An 11,169-nucleotide genomic window follows, 5' to 3' on the forward strand; every position below is an offset into this window, starting at 1 on the left:
TTCTACACTAAATTCCAAGCTTAATAAGCATCTCTTTTTTCCTCTGCCCATCTACACTAATAAAAGAGAAACATGGTAATTAGCGTACGACCGCTACCCTTTTCATTGGCTAATCAGTGAGTTATATGCAAATTAACTGACAACCAAGATGGCGGCTAATTTGCATATGTCGGCTCCAAGCCACAGACTGAGGCTTTAGGCCTGGGTAAGGGAGGAGCCAGCCAGCGATCCTTGAGCCAGCGATGGTTGATGGTGGTGATGGCGGGGGGAACCGGGGTGGAGCCAGCCAGTGATCATAGATGGCGGCGGCGGAGGGGAGCTGGGGGTGCCCCGGCCCAGGCCTAAAGCCTCGGCCAGAGGCTTTAGGCTTGGGCCAGGGAGGAGCCAGCCAGTGATCCTTGATGGTGGTGGCAGCCTGAACCGGGGCGCAGCCAGCCAGCGATCCTTGATGGCTACGGTGGCTTGGAGCTGAGGGTGCCCTGGCCCAGGGCTAATGCCTCGCCAGAGGCGTTAGGCCTGGGCAGGGGCCAAACCAGCAATTGGTGTGAACTACAGAGGAAACACCTTTTCTGACTGCTGATTGGTTAAGCTCCCTGTATGCCACTGGTAATATTCTTAGTAACTTGGGTAATAAGAGTCCAAAAAGTGATCTAGGGGTTTTTTTTTACCACACTCCTGGAGAAAAAAATGAAGGTCTGCTGCTGGAGGGTTAAGAAATGTCATATCCTGTCCTAGCCAGTTTGGCTCAGTGGATAATGCCTCGGCCTGCCCAACGCAGATTCTGGGTTCAATTCTGACCAAGGGCATGTACCTAGGTTGCAGGTTCCTCCCTGGCTTCGGCCCAGGTCAGGGCTCATGCAGGAGGCAACCAATCAAAGTGTTCCTCTCACTTTGATGTTTCTCTCTGTCTTTCCCTTTCTCTTCCACATTCTCTAAAAATCAATGGAAACATATCCCCAGGTGAGGAGAAAGAAAGAAAGAAATGTCATATCCTATGAAAGACACTTCTTGAAAATGCCTAAAGAAAGTTGTCATTTTTTCATGGTGAAGGGACTGGAGTCCGTGTTGATGAAAACACCTTGGTGGCTGCGGTGACTGGCAGTGGCTGCAACAGTGCGGTGATGGGGCTGGTGCCTTCCCCTGATCAGCCCGGTCGACTCCCACAAAGGGAGGCCAGACTGTGGCTTAGGCCCACTCCCCAAGGGGAGCAGGGAGCAGGTAGTAGGACATCCCCTAGGGCTCCCAGTATGTGATAGGGGGCAAGCTGGGCTGAGGGAACCCCCTCCCCAGTGCACAAATTTTTGTGCACCGGGCCCCTAGTCCTATATAATAAAAGGCTAATATGCAAATAGACCAAATGGTGGAACAACCAAACAACCAAACAACCAGTCGCTATGACGTGTGCTGACCACCAAGGGGTGCGTGCAGAACATGGCGGGCGTTGGCCGTGGCGGGATGGTGGAGCAGGTGAGCAGGGGTGCCAGAACAAGGTGGGGCACTGGTCACTGTCATCCGGGCAAGCCTCTGGTGGTTACTGAAAATTCTTTGCTCCTGCATGCTGCGGTCCCACCTGGCACTGGCCCCACTCACACCCGCTGCCAGAGCCAGAGTCGCTGCTCACATCCACTGCTAACACCCGCCCCGTTCACACCTGCAGCCAGTGCCGTCACTTGCACCCGCTGCCGGTGCCTGGCACCAGTCCCGATTGCTTGGTGCCATCAGCGAGTGTGAGTGGTGGCTGCCAGCCTGATCACCCCTTAGAGATTCTCCACCTCCCCCTGATCCTAAGGGGCGATTGGACAGCAGACGCTGCTCGCACTTACTGCTGGCGCCAGCCCCAATAACTCTGCGCCATCAGCGGGTACAAGCGGGGCTGGCGCCATCAGCATGTGGGAGTGGCAGCAGCAGGAGTGGGGGCTGCCAGCAGACAGGGGACTGGAGGCTGCAGTGGGAGGGGCTGGGCAGGGGCATGGAGGATGGGCTGAGAGCTGGCCCTGTGCCCACTGCAGCCTCGGGTGCCCACAGTTCCTTTCAAGGTGCACGAATTCGTGCACTGGGCCCCTAGTCCTATCTAATAATAGACAAACATGGTAATTAACCGTACCTCCGACACACTTCCCATTGGCTAATCAGGGCGATATGCAAATTAACTGCCAACCAAGATGGCGGCCGGCAGCCAGGCAGCTGAAACAAACAGGAGGCTTGGTTGCTCCAGTGATGGAGGAAGCCAAAGGTTCCCTGCCTGCTGCTGCCAGCCTCTGAGCTGCACTCTAAGAAACAATGTTGCAATTATAGAAGCTAAACAAACCCCATGCTTTCAGCCAGCAGGCTGAGCTGGAGTTGCAACAGTGTTTCAATTATAGAAGCCAAACAAACCAGATACCTCCTTTCAGCAGCCGGGGTCTCAGAGCTGGAGCCGAGCCTCAGAGCTAAAGCCGGCTCTCAGTTCCAGTGACAGCCATAGAAGGTAAATAAATCCCAGAATAAAATAAAAAAAGAAAAAAAGGAGAGGTTGGGAGCTTCAGTCACCTGCCAGCCTGAAAACGGCCTTCAGCCCCTCACCCAGACTGGCCAGGCACCCCAGTGGGGACCCCCACCCTGAAGGGGGTGTGACCAGCTGCAAACAGCCATCATCCCCTCATCCAGGCTGGCCAGGCACCCAAGCGGGACCCCCACCCTGATCCAGGACACCCTTCAGGGCAAACCAGCCGGCCCCCACCCGTGCACCAGGCCTCTATCCTATATAGTAAAAGGGTAATATGCCTCCCAGCACCGGGATCAGCGGAGCCGTGAGGCCTCCCGAACCCAGGATCAGCAGAGCCGCGAGCCCTCACGCCCCGGGATCAGTGGAGCCGTGAGGCCTCCTGGCACCAGGATCAGAGGAACAGCGAGGCCTCCCAGCACCAGGATCAGCAGAGCAGTTAGGCCTCACTGCCCCTGTGTCAAGCGGAGCCGCGAGGCCTCCCAGCACTGGGATCAGTGGAGCCGCGAGGCTCCTGGCCCCTGGAGCAGCGTGACAGGGGCAGCGCCCAAACACCCTGATCGCCCTGCGGCTCTGTGTGTGACAGGGGGCGGGGCCACAACCTCCCTATCCGCCCTGCTCTGTTCGTGACAGGGGAAGGTGCCCCAACCCCCTGATCAGCCCTGCTCTGTGCCTGATAGGGGGGAGCTCCCCAACCCCCTGATCGGCCCTGCTCTGTGGGTGACAGGGTGCGGCGCCCCAATCCCCCCATGGGCCCTGCTCTGTGTGTGACGGGGTGGAGCCGCAACCTCCCCATCAGCTCTGCCCTGAGTGTGACAGGGGGGAGTGCCCCAACCCCCTGATCAGCCCTGCTCTGTGGGTGACAGGGGGCAGTGCCCCAACTCCCCTATCGGCCCTACTCTGTGGGGGGAGCTCCCCAACCCCCTGATCAGCCCTGCTCTGTGTGTGACAGGGTACGGAGCCGCAACCCCCCTGATGGGCCCTGCTCTGTGCGTGACAGGGTACAGAGCCCCAACCCCCCTGATGGGCCCTGCTCTGTGCGTGACAGGGGGTGGCGCAGCAACCTCCCCATCGACCCTGCCTTGAGTGTGACAGGGGGCGGTGCCCCAACCCCCCAATCGGCCCTACCCTGAGCGTGACTGGGGGTGGCATTGCAACCTCCCGATCCGCCCTGCTCTGTGCATGACAGGGGGCGGCACCCCAACTCCCCAATCGGCCCTGCTCTGAGCCCGACCAGGGGCTGCACCTAGGGATTGGGCCTGTCCTCTGCCACCCGGGAGCGGGCCTAAGCCAGCAGGTCGTTATCTCCCGAGGGGTCCCAGACTGTGAGAGGGCACAAGTGGGGCTGAGGGACACCCCCCCACCACCAGTGCACAAATTTTTGTGCACCGGGCCTCTAGTATCTTAATAATAGCCCTCAAGGGTTCACCACTCTAACTGGGAGAAGAGCTCATAATGATGGACCAAGGAGCAAAAATGCATGAAGGAACTCGGTGTGTTTCCCCAAAGCAGGTAGGACTGGTGGATGGAGTAGCTCATGCTGAGACCTTCCCATGGCCTGTCACACTTGACAGATTACATTTTACCAATTGGGTTGTCCACCTTTCAGTGAATCCAGAAATACAATGTGGTTGGACAGGGGGTTTCTGAGGAACAGTATCCTTTTGCATCAAAAACCCTTAAATTAAATGATGATTACACATAACAACTTATTTGTTACTTGGTGTTGTACAAAGGGCACAGAGCTGAGACCACAACCCTGGATTTTAGGCCTGCATCCTGTTACTAATTGTGTTCACCTTGGGTAAGTCATTGAATTTTCTCTGGGTCTCAGATGATGCATGTGAACATCAATTTAGTTTTTACCAAAGCCCTATAAGCTTATGATGTTTAAAAGTCAATGAATGAAATTTCATGACATATTAATTTGAAAGTAAAAAGAGGTGGCCCAGAGTTGGAGTGTAAAGACAACTATGAAAAAACTCAAATGCTAACTTGTAATTGAAAAGTTTGGTTTGTAAAGAACTCACACAACTTGAAAGTGCATAGGATTCAACATAGGCAAAATATTCTAGATTATTACGCATATCATTTGAAATGGTGATTTTTAACAGTCTGATAGTGCAACTTAGGGGCCTAACCTGAACCATCTGCATACAATGAGTCACTTGCAAAGAGCCTGGGAGCTGTCGAGGAGGTGCTATATGGGAGGGTACAAAATATACATTGTATGAATAATTTCACCAAAAATCAATACTCTGCTTGTTATCACACTTGTGCATGGGAATACCAAAGTGAAACTGATATGAAATAAAAATGAAGCAGACTCACCTATTTATGTTGACTTAGATAATTAAAGAATAAAATTGACCCAAGAGCATATAAAATGAGAAGTAAATGGGTTTTTAAAGATTTTTTTTCAGCATTTGCAACACAACATGTATCTTATGCCCTCCTTCAGCAAGTGCAAAATTACTAGATGCTTTTTCTAATCATCTAAACTTGAAACCTTAGAGCTAGCTATGCCAACTCCAGGGCCTTCAGGGAATATATACACATAAGATAAAAGGAGAAAGGGGCATTTCATCAAAGGAAGGGTGCACACATCCTTCCCCAACACAACAAAAAACCTGGCACATTTCTCATCCACACCTGCTGTGCTTTGTCTTGCACTTTAGCATATTCTCCTTTATTTTTCAACCTTTCCATCCAGATCTGTTCAGTCACCAAAGCTTCTCATTTCTGATGTCTGTCTTGCATCCTTTCCTTTCTACTTTACAGCAGTCACCTTACTTGAGCCCGTATCCCTCAGACTTCCACCACATTCTCATAGGTGAAACTTTGTTTTTGCTAATTTTCTTCTTTGTGCAATTCAAGACTCTATCATCAGTTTGATGTTTAACCCTTCAGCCGTAGGCTTCTGCTGAAAAAATATGCTGAAACTTTCCATCCCCAACAGGCTCAAATCCAGACTTGTTACTAGAGTGTTAAGGTCAATTGTTACCTGGAAGCAAGCTCCCTTTCCAGCTTTACGTCCCACTCCTCCTTACACTCTACCCCTAAACAATTAAACTAGTCTCTCTTCTGGGAATATTGAGCTTCCCATCGTCATGCTGTGGCTTCTGTTATTGAACTCTGCTTATAACTTCCCCTTAGTCCCTCTCCTTCCTTTATTTAATTCTTCCTAGCCTCCAGATGTCCAATCTATAGAAAGTATCTTCTTCCAATAAATTTCCCCTTACCCCATGATTCAAGCCATAAGCTCCTTTATGACAGATGCTGTGTCATGCATTACCCTTAACTATTAGTAATCATTGCTAATGATAATAATAAATAGTAATTATTGGCCGCATATATGAATTGATATTGTGAATTATCTTTTTGTGTGTCTCATATTTTTGTTTCTATACTACATTCATTGTGATCTCTGAGACTAGATTCTATTATGTTTTCAAGTTAGAGAAAAAATTACAAACTTTTATAAATCTAGTTAAAACTTTTACTAAATCTCTTTGTTAGCACTATTATTAGATGCTAACAGGCACAGACTGTTGGAAGTTGTGTCACACTGGACTGGTCATCTCATAGGTCTGTATTAACCAGATATATAGACTTATCAGAAATTAAAAGTGGACTATTCTGTAAATCACTTGTTCAATATATATTTGTAGAAAAAACTCTACTTATTGAATAAATAAATAAATAAATAAATAAATAAATAAATAAATAAAAAATATATAGTTAATCAATTTTTATTAAAATAATAAACCTATTATCTTATTTTGAATGATGAAAATGTTCTATAATTTACTGTGATGATTGCATGACTCTAAATTTAGTAAAAATGTGCATTTAACACAGGTGAATTGTTTGGTATTTAAATTATACCTCAATAAAGCTGTTAAGTTGTATTAACCTACCTAAATATGATAGCTTCTTAAATATATGTGTTTAAATTATATAAAAAAAATTAACCATTCAACAATGGCCATTCACCCAACTTCCAGCTTGTCACTTCCTTGAAATGTCTGACTCTCAAGGTGAATATTATACCTATTGCCATTATTTTCTTTTCCTCCATACTTCTTCAGGGTTTTTAAACTATGTGTAAAGTTTATGTAGACTCCATAAATTTCCATTTGTCCTATTTTCTGCCATGGCCATATTGAAAGAGCCATGAGGAAAATTGGACCAAACGCATGTATATGTTTAGACACAAACCTACACATGTACATACTTTAACACTAAGATTGTATTTGCTTTACTGGGTTTTCATTTAAATCTGCTGTGAAGAGATCATGACAATTTCAGACAGAGTGAAGACAAATGTAAGTTCTTTTTGACAGAGAGCAAGATAACATAGCACTCTCATTCAGATTGCCACCCAATTAACACTGAATAGTTCCTTCAGTCAATATATCGTTAACTTAATTCCTTTCTAAGTGAACTTCCTCTGTTCCAATATCAGCATATTAGAAGTTATTATCACTCTGTCTCTACCAAATGCTTCTGATACCAGACTGTTCAGAATCCTTCTGTGCTCCTAACCCCCAAAGTGTAGTGTCTCCTACAGCTTAGAGCATGGCAGTGTTCTAAAACATCATATCACATCTCTATATGGTCAATATGGAAATTTACTGAAAGTAAGCCTTTTAATTTAGCTAACTAAACAAATACACCTGTAAACACAGTCTAGTCAAGTAATGTCCCCAGTCTCAGCTTCTTTGTATCCCCTTTGGTGCTAACAACTTGCAGTTTTTTGTCTCCTCCTTAAGTTAACATTTCCCCCCTCTTCATAACATTTTAAGGTTCAGTGCCTGAATGAAGGTGGTGCAATGAAAAGTACAAATGATGAGTTCAGAAGTTGGTTTATTTCTCTAATAACCAAGACTTGAAACCTCAGATTGATGACTTTTGACTCTTAGTTGTCCTTGACTACACAATATGATCAGCTGCTCTTGCCTGTATATCTTCTCCCACAGACTAATTTGCACTGAGTGGAGTTAGGGTGGGGGAGTAGTGGAAGGAATAGCAAAGGAGAAGCAAGTCTTAAAAGAAATGAGGACCATCTATTCCACTTCACTTTGACTTGGTTTTCCTCTCATCATCTGGCATTGGATTAGGTCTCCACACCAGAAAGTAGCAGGAACATAATTATTCTAGTTGAATAGTGATGTGAAGATATAATCAAAGGTGGACCTCTTGTAGCTTACAGTTAGTGTTCCCCTAAATTATAGCAACAGACCATGCACTGAATTATGCCCCAAAGAACTCGATTACAGGTGTTTGGTCATACCTCAAATAAAAAACAAAACAAAACATTTAATGTTTTAAAATCAAAACCAGAAGTGCTGCAGAAATTTCAACAGAAAAAAAAGTATGCTTGTAGAAAAATAAACAATACATGTAACTTACTAATAATATCTTTAACATAAAAACAGCATTATGTAATGCACCTATAGGAAAATTTGGACAAATGATGCTTTTCAAATCATAATATATATGAATGAAGCACAGCTAAATGGTCCTTTAAAATTATTAAGATACTAGAGGCCTGGTGCATGAAATTCATGCATGGGTGGGGTCCCTAGGCCTGACCAGCGATCAGGGCTGATCAGGGCCAGGCTGACCAGGGAGAGGCCGGAGAGGAAGCAATGGTCGCCAGGCCGGGCACAGAAGGAACGGATGCCAGACACCAACGCCACCATCACCGCGCAGTTCCCCACCTCCCCACCTCCTCCTTCCCTTTCTGCCACACTGCCACTGTGGTGATGGGTGGCAGGCCGATTGGGGCCTGCTGGTCGGGGGGAGGAACAGGGCAACGGAGGTTGGCTGCTGGCCACAAGGAGGGAGCCAGCTCTCGGCCCCCCTGGAAAAGGGGCTGTGTCCGTCTCCATCTACCCCTGGTTCCCTGTCCCAACCCCGGGGGCTTGAGGGAAGGACTGCAGGAGGTTAGCTGTGGGAACGCACTGACCACCAGAGGGCAGCTCCTGCATTGAGCATCTGTCCCCTGGTGGTCAGTGCACGTCATAGCAACTGGTTGTTCTGGTTGCTTAGGCTTTTATATATATAGATATTAAAGATTTCCAAATTATAAAATAAAATAAAAATAGATAGTTCCATTCCTATGGTAAGGAGCAAATATTTTGTACTACTGTACTATTTAAATATGTAACATTGCTTTAAAAGGAAAAACATTATACAAATTGCAATGGCATTCACATCTAAAATCACTGAAAATTGCAGAGTTTGATTATCTAAAGAAAGCAAGATAAAATGAATACATTTGTGTTTAATTGGAATATTGTGAAGTTTAATGAAATCAAACAACCTTGAAGGGATGTAGGTGATGGTTAATATACCACATTGGATTTTCAGATTAATATTAAAAGAAAACAACCTGATTCATTTCTGTTTATTCCAGTATTAAAACCAAGTGACACTTGTGGGAATTATTAGAGAAACAAATTAAAACAACAGATAGACTTGCAGTTGCCTGTAAAAGAATGTCTTTTCACAAAGCCTGCTGACAATTTCAGAGATTATAAGGTGTTCTATTTCATTTCAAATAAAAAACACTTCCTTTTTTCTTCTTACTTGGCTGTCCATCTTTGAGGGCATCAAAGAAAATGATTTGAAAATGTCATGAAAGTCTTTTCTTGGGCCTTTTACAAGACACATCTTATAAGACATGTATAAGACTCGCTATTTTTAATTGATAAAAAGAAGAAGAAAAATATAAGTAGTTTCTATCTCCTAAAGTATGAATCTTCATACTATATGAGAGCAATTGTTTTTATGGAATATAATTTTGACATGGTTTTTAAAGAAAAAACACCCAATTATCTACTGTGTCTTTATTTAACATAATTACAAGGTTTTATTCTTAATATATGGGTCACTAAGCTTAAGCAGTGACTCAAACAGTGGCCACGGTAGCAGTTGACTTTGTAAATATTTTGTCCTTAGAGACTTGGGTCAATAGACAGGCCATTTTGTTCCGTATTGTTATTGAATGTGTTTTTTAATAAATAAATATTTAGGTCACTTACTAACCTTTTATATGAAAAATTTTTATTTTTCATATAATATTCATGCAGATACCCAAAATATATAATGAGGGCCTCTAGTGGGAAAAAATTTCTAATTTCAAAGCATTTAATTCTACTGATTATACTGAAAGTCCATGTAGAGAAGACAATCTGTTAATAAAATAAATTCTCAAACTGGATCCCAAGGATTTCTGCTTTTAGTAATGGCAGAGTGGCATTTAGTAGGCCAACTCTTTTTCTGGTAACAACTAGAAAGTCTGGATTAAAAAAAAATTAACTGTCTGAAAGCATTAGAGAGGTAAGAAAGGAATAAAAGGAAAACAATTCTCCACCCCAAAATGAAAGTACCCAAAGAAATAAGCCCAACATTCATCACCACATTTTTCTTTGAGGTGTTTATTGATTCTCAAGAGGTGGTAAAAGTTGAGAAGCTGAGCTGAGCTTCTGGCAATGTTGTGACTGGGAGCAAACAAAAATTGGAGTATGCAGCCCACAAAGAAAAAGGGAATCTGGTCATCATTCTAGACCAGTGGTTCCCAACCTCTTTTTGGCCATGCCCCACCTAAGCATCTCTAAAATCCTGATGCCCCCCCCCGGAAATTCTACAACTAAAAACTACAATAACCTAAAATGAAGAATTGCCCTCACCGGTTTGGATCAGTAGATAAAGTGTCGGCCTGCATACTGGAAGGCCCCGGGTTCGATTATAGTCAAAGGCACATGCCCAGGGTGTGGACTCAATCCCCAGTAGGGGGCTTGCAGGAGGCAGCCGATCAATGATTCTCTCTCATCGTTGATGTTTCTATTTGTCTCTCTCCTTCTCCCTTCCTCTCTGAAATCAATAAAAATATATTTAAAAATGAAATAAAATAAAGAATTAATAAATGGGTTTAATTACAGATTAGACAGATCTGAAGAAAAGATTCATAAACCTAAAGATAAGTCAACAGAATATATGAATGAAATCGAGATAAAAAAAGGATGAGATGTAAAGAACACAGGAGAAAGGTCTAAAATGTGTATAATTGAAGAATAAGGAAAAAAATGGGGCAGAAACAATATTTGAAGAGATAATGAGAGGGAAATTTTTGACACTGATGAAAGTTAGAAATCCACAGAGTTAAGAAACTCTCTCTACAGAACCATGTGAAGTATCAGAACTAATCTATTCTGTTAAAAATTAAGATAATGATTACTTTGGGAGAACAGAAACTGGAAGAGAGCATGAGGGAGGCTTAGGTTTGAGCAAAATTATTTTTCTTGATTTGGTGTTTAATCTACATGTAACCATATATTCAGTTTGTGAATACTCATTGTGGTGCACATTGAAAATATGTTCACTTTATGTATTTTACACTTTAAAGTAAAACTATGTAAAATAATAACATTATGCAAATTCCTAACCAGGATTAATATAATGAAAACCAACCAAGTATAGCATAGTAAAATTTCTGAAAACAAAACCCAATCATATGCTGCTTACAAGGCACATATCTTTTTTTTTTAATATATCTTTATTGATTCCCTTGGCCGGAGTCAAACCTGGGACCCTTCAATCCGCAGGCTGACACTCTATCCACTGAGCCAAACTGGCTATGGCAAGGCACACATCTATAATAATAAAAGCATAATATG

This window comes from Myotis lucifugus, unplaced genomic scaffold (genome assembly GCF_000147115.1).
Source record: "Myotis lucifugus unplaced genomic scaffold, Myoluc2.0 scaffold_36, whole genome shotgun sequence".
Classification (NCBI taxonomy): Eukaryota; Metazoa; Chordata; class Mammalia; order Chiroptera; family Vespertilionidae; genus Myotis; species Myotis lucifugus.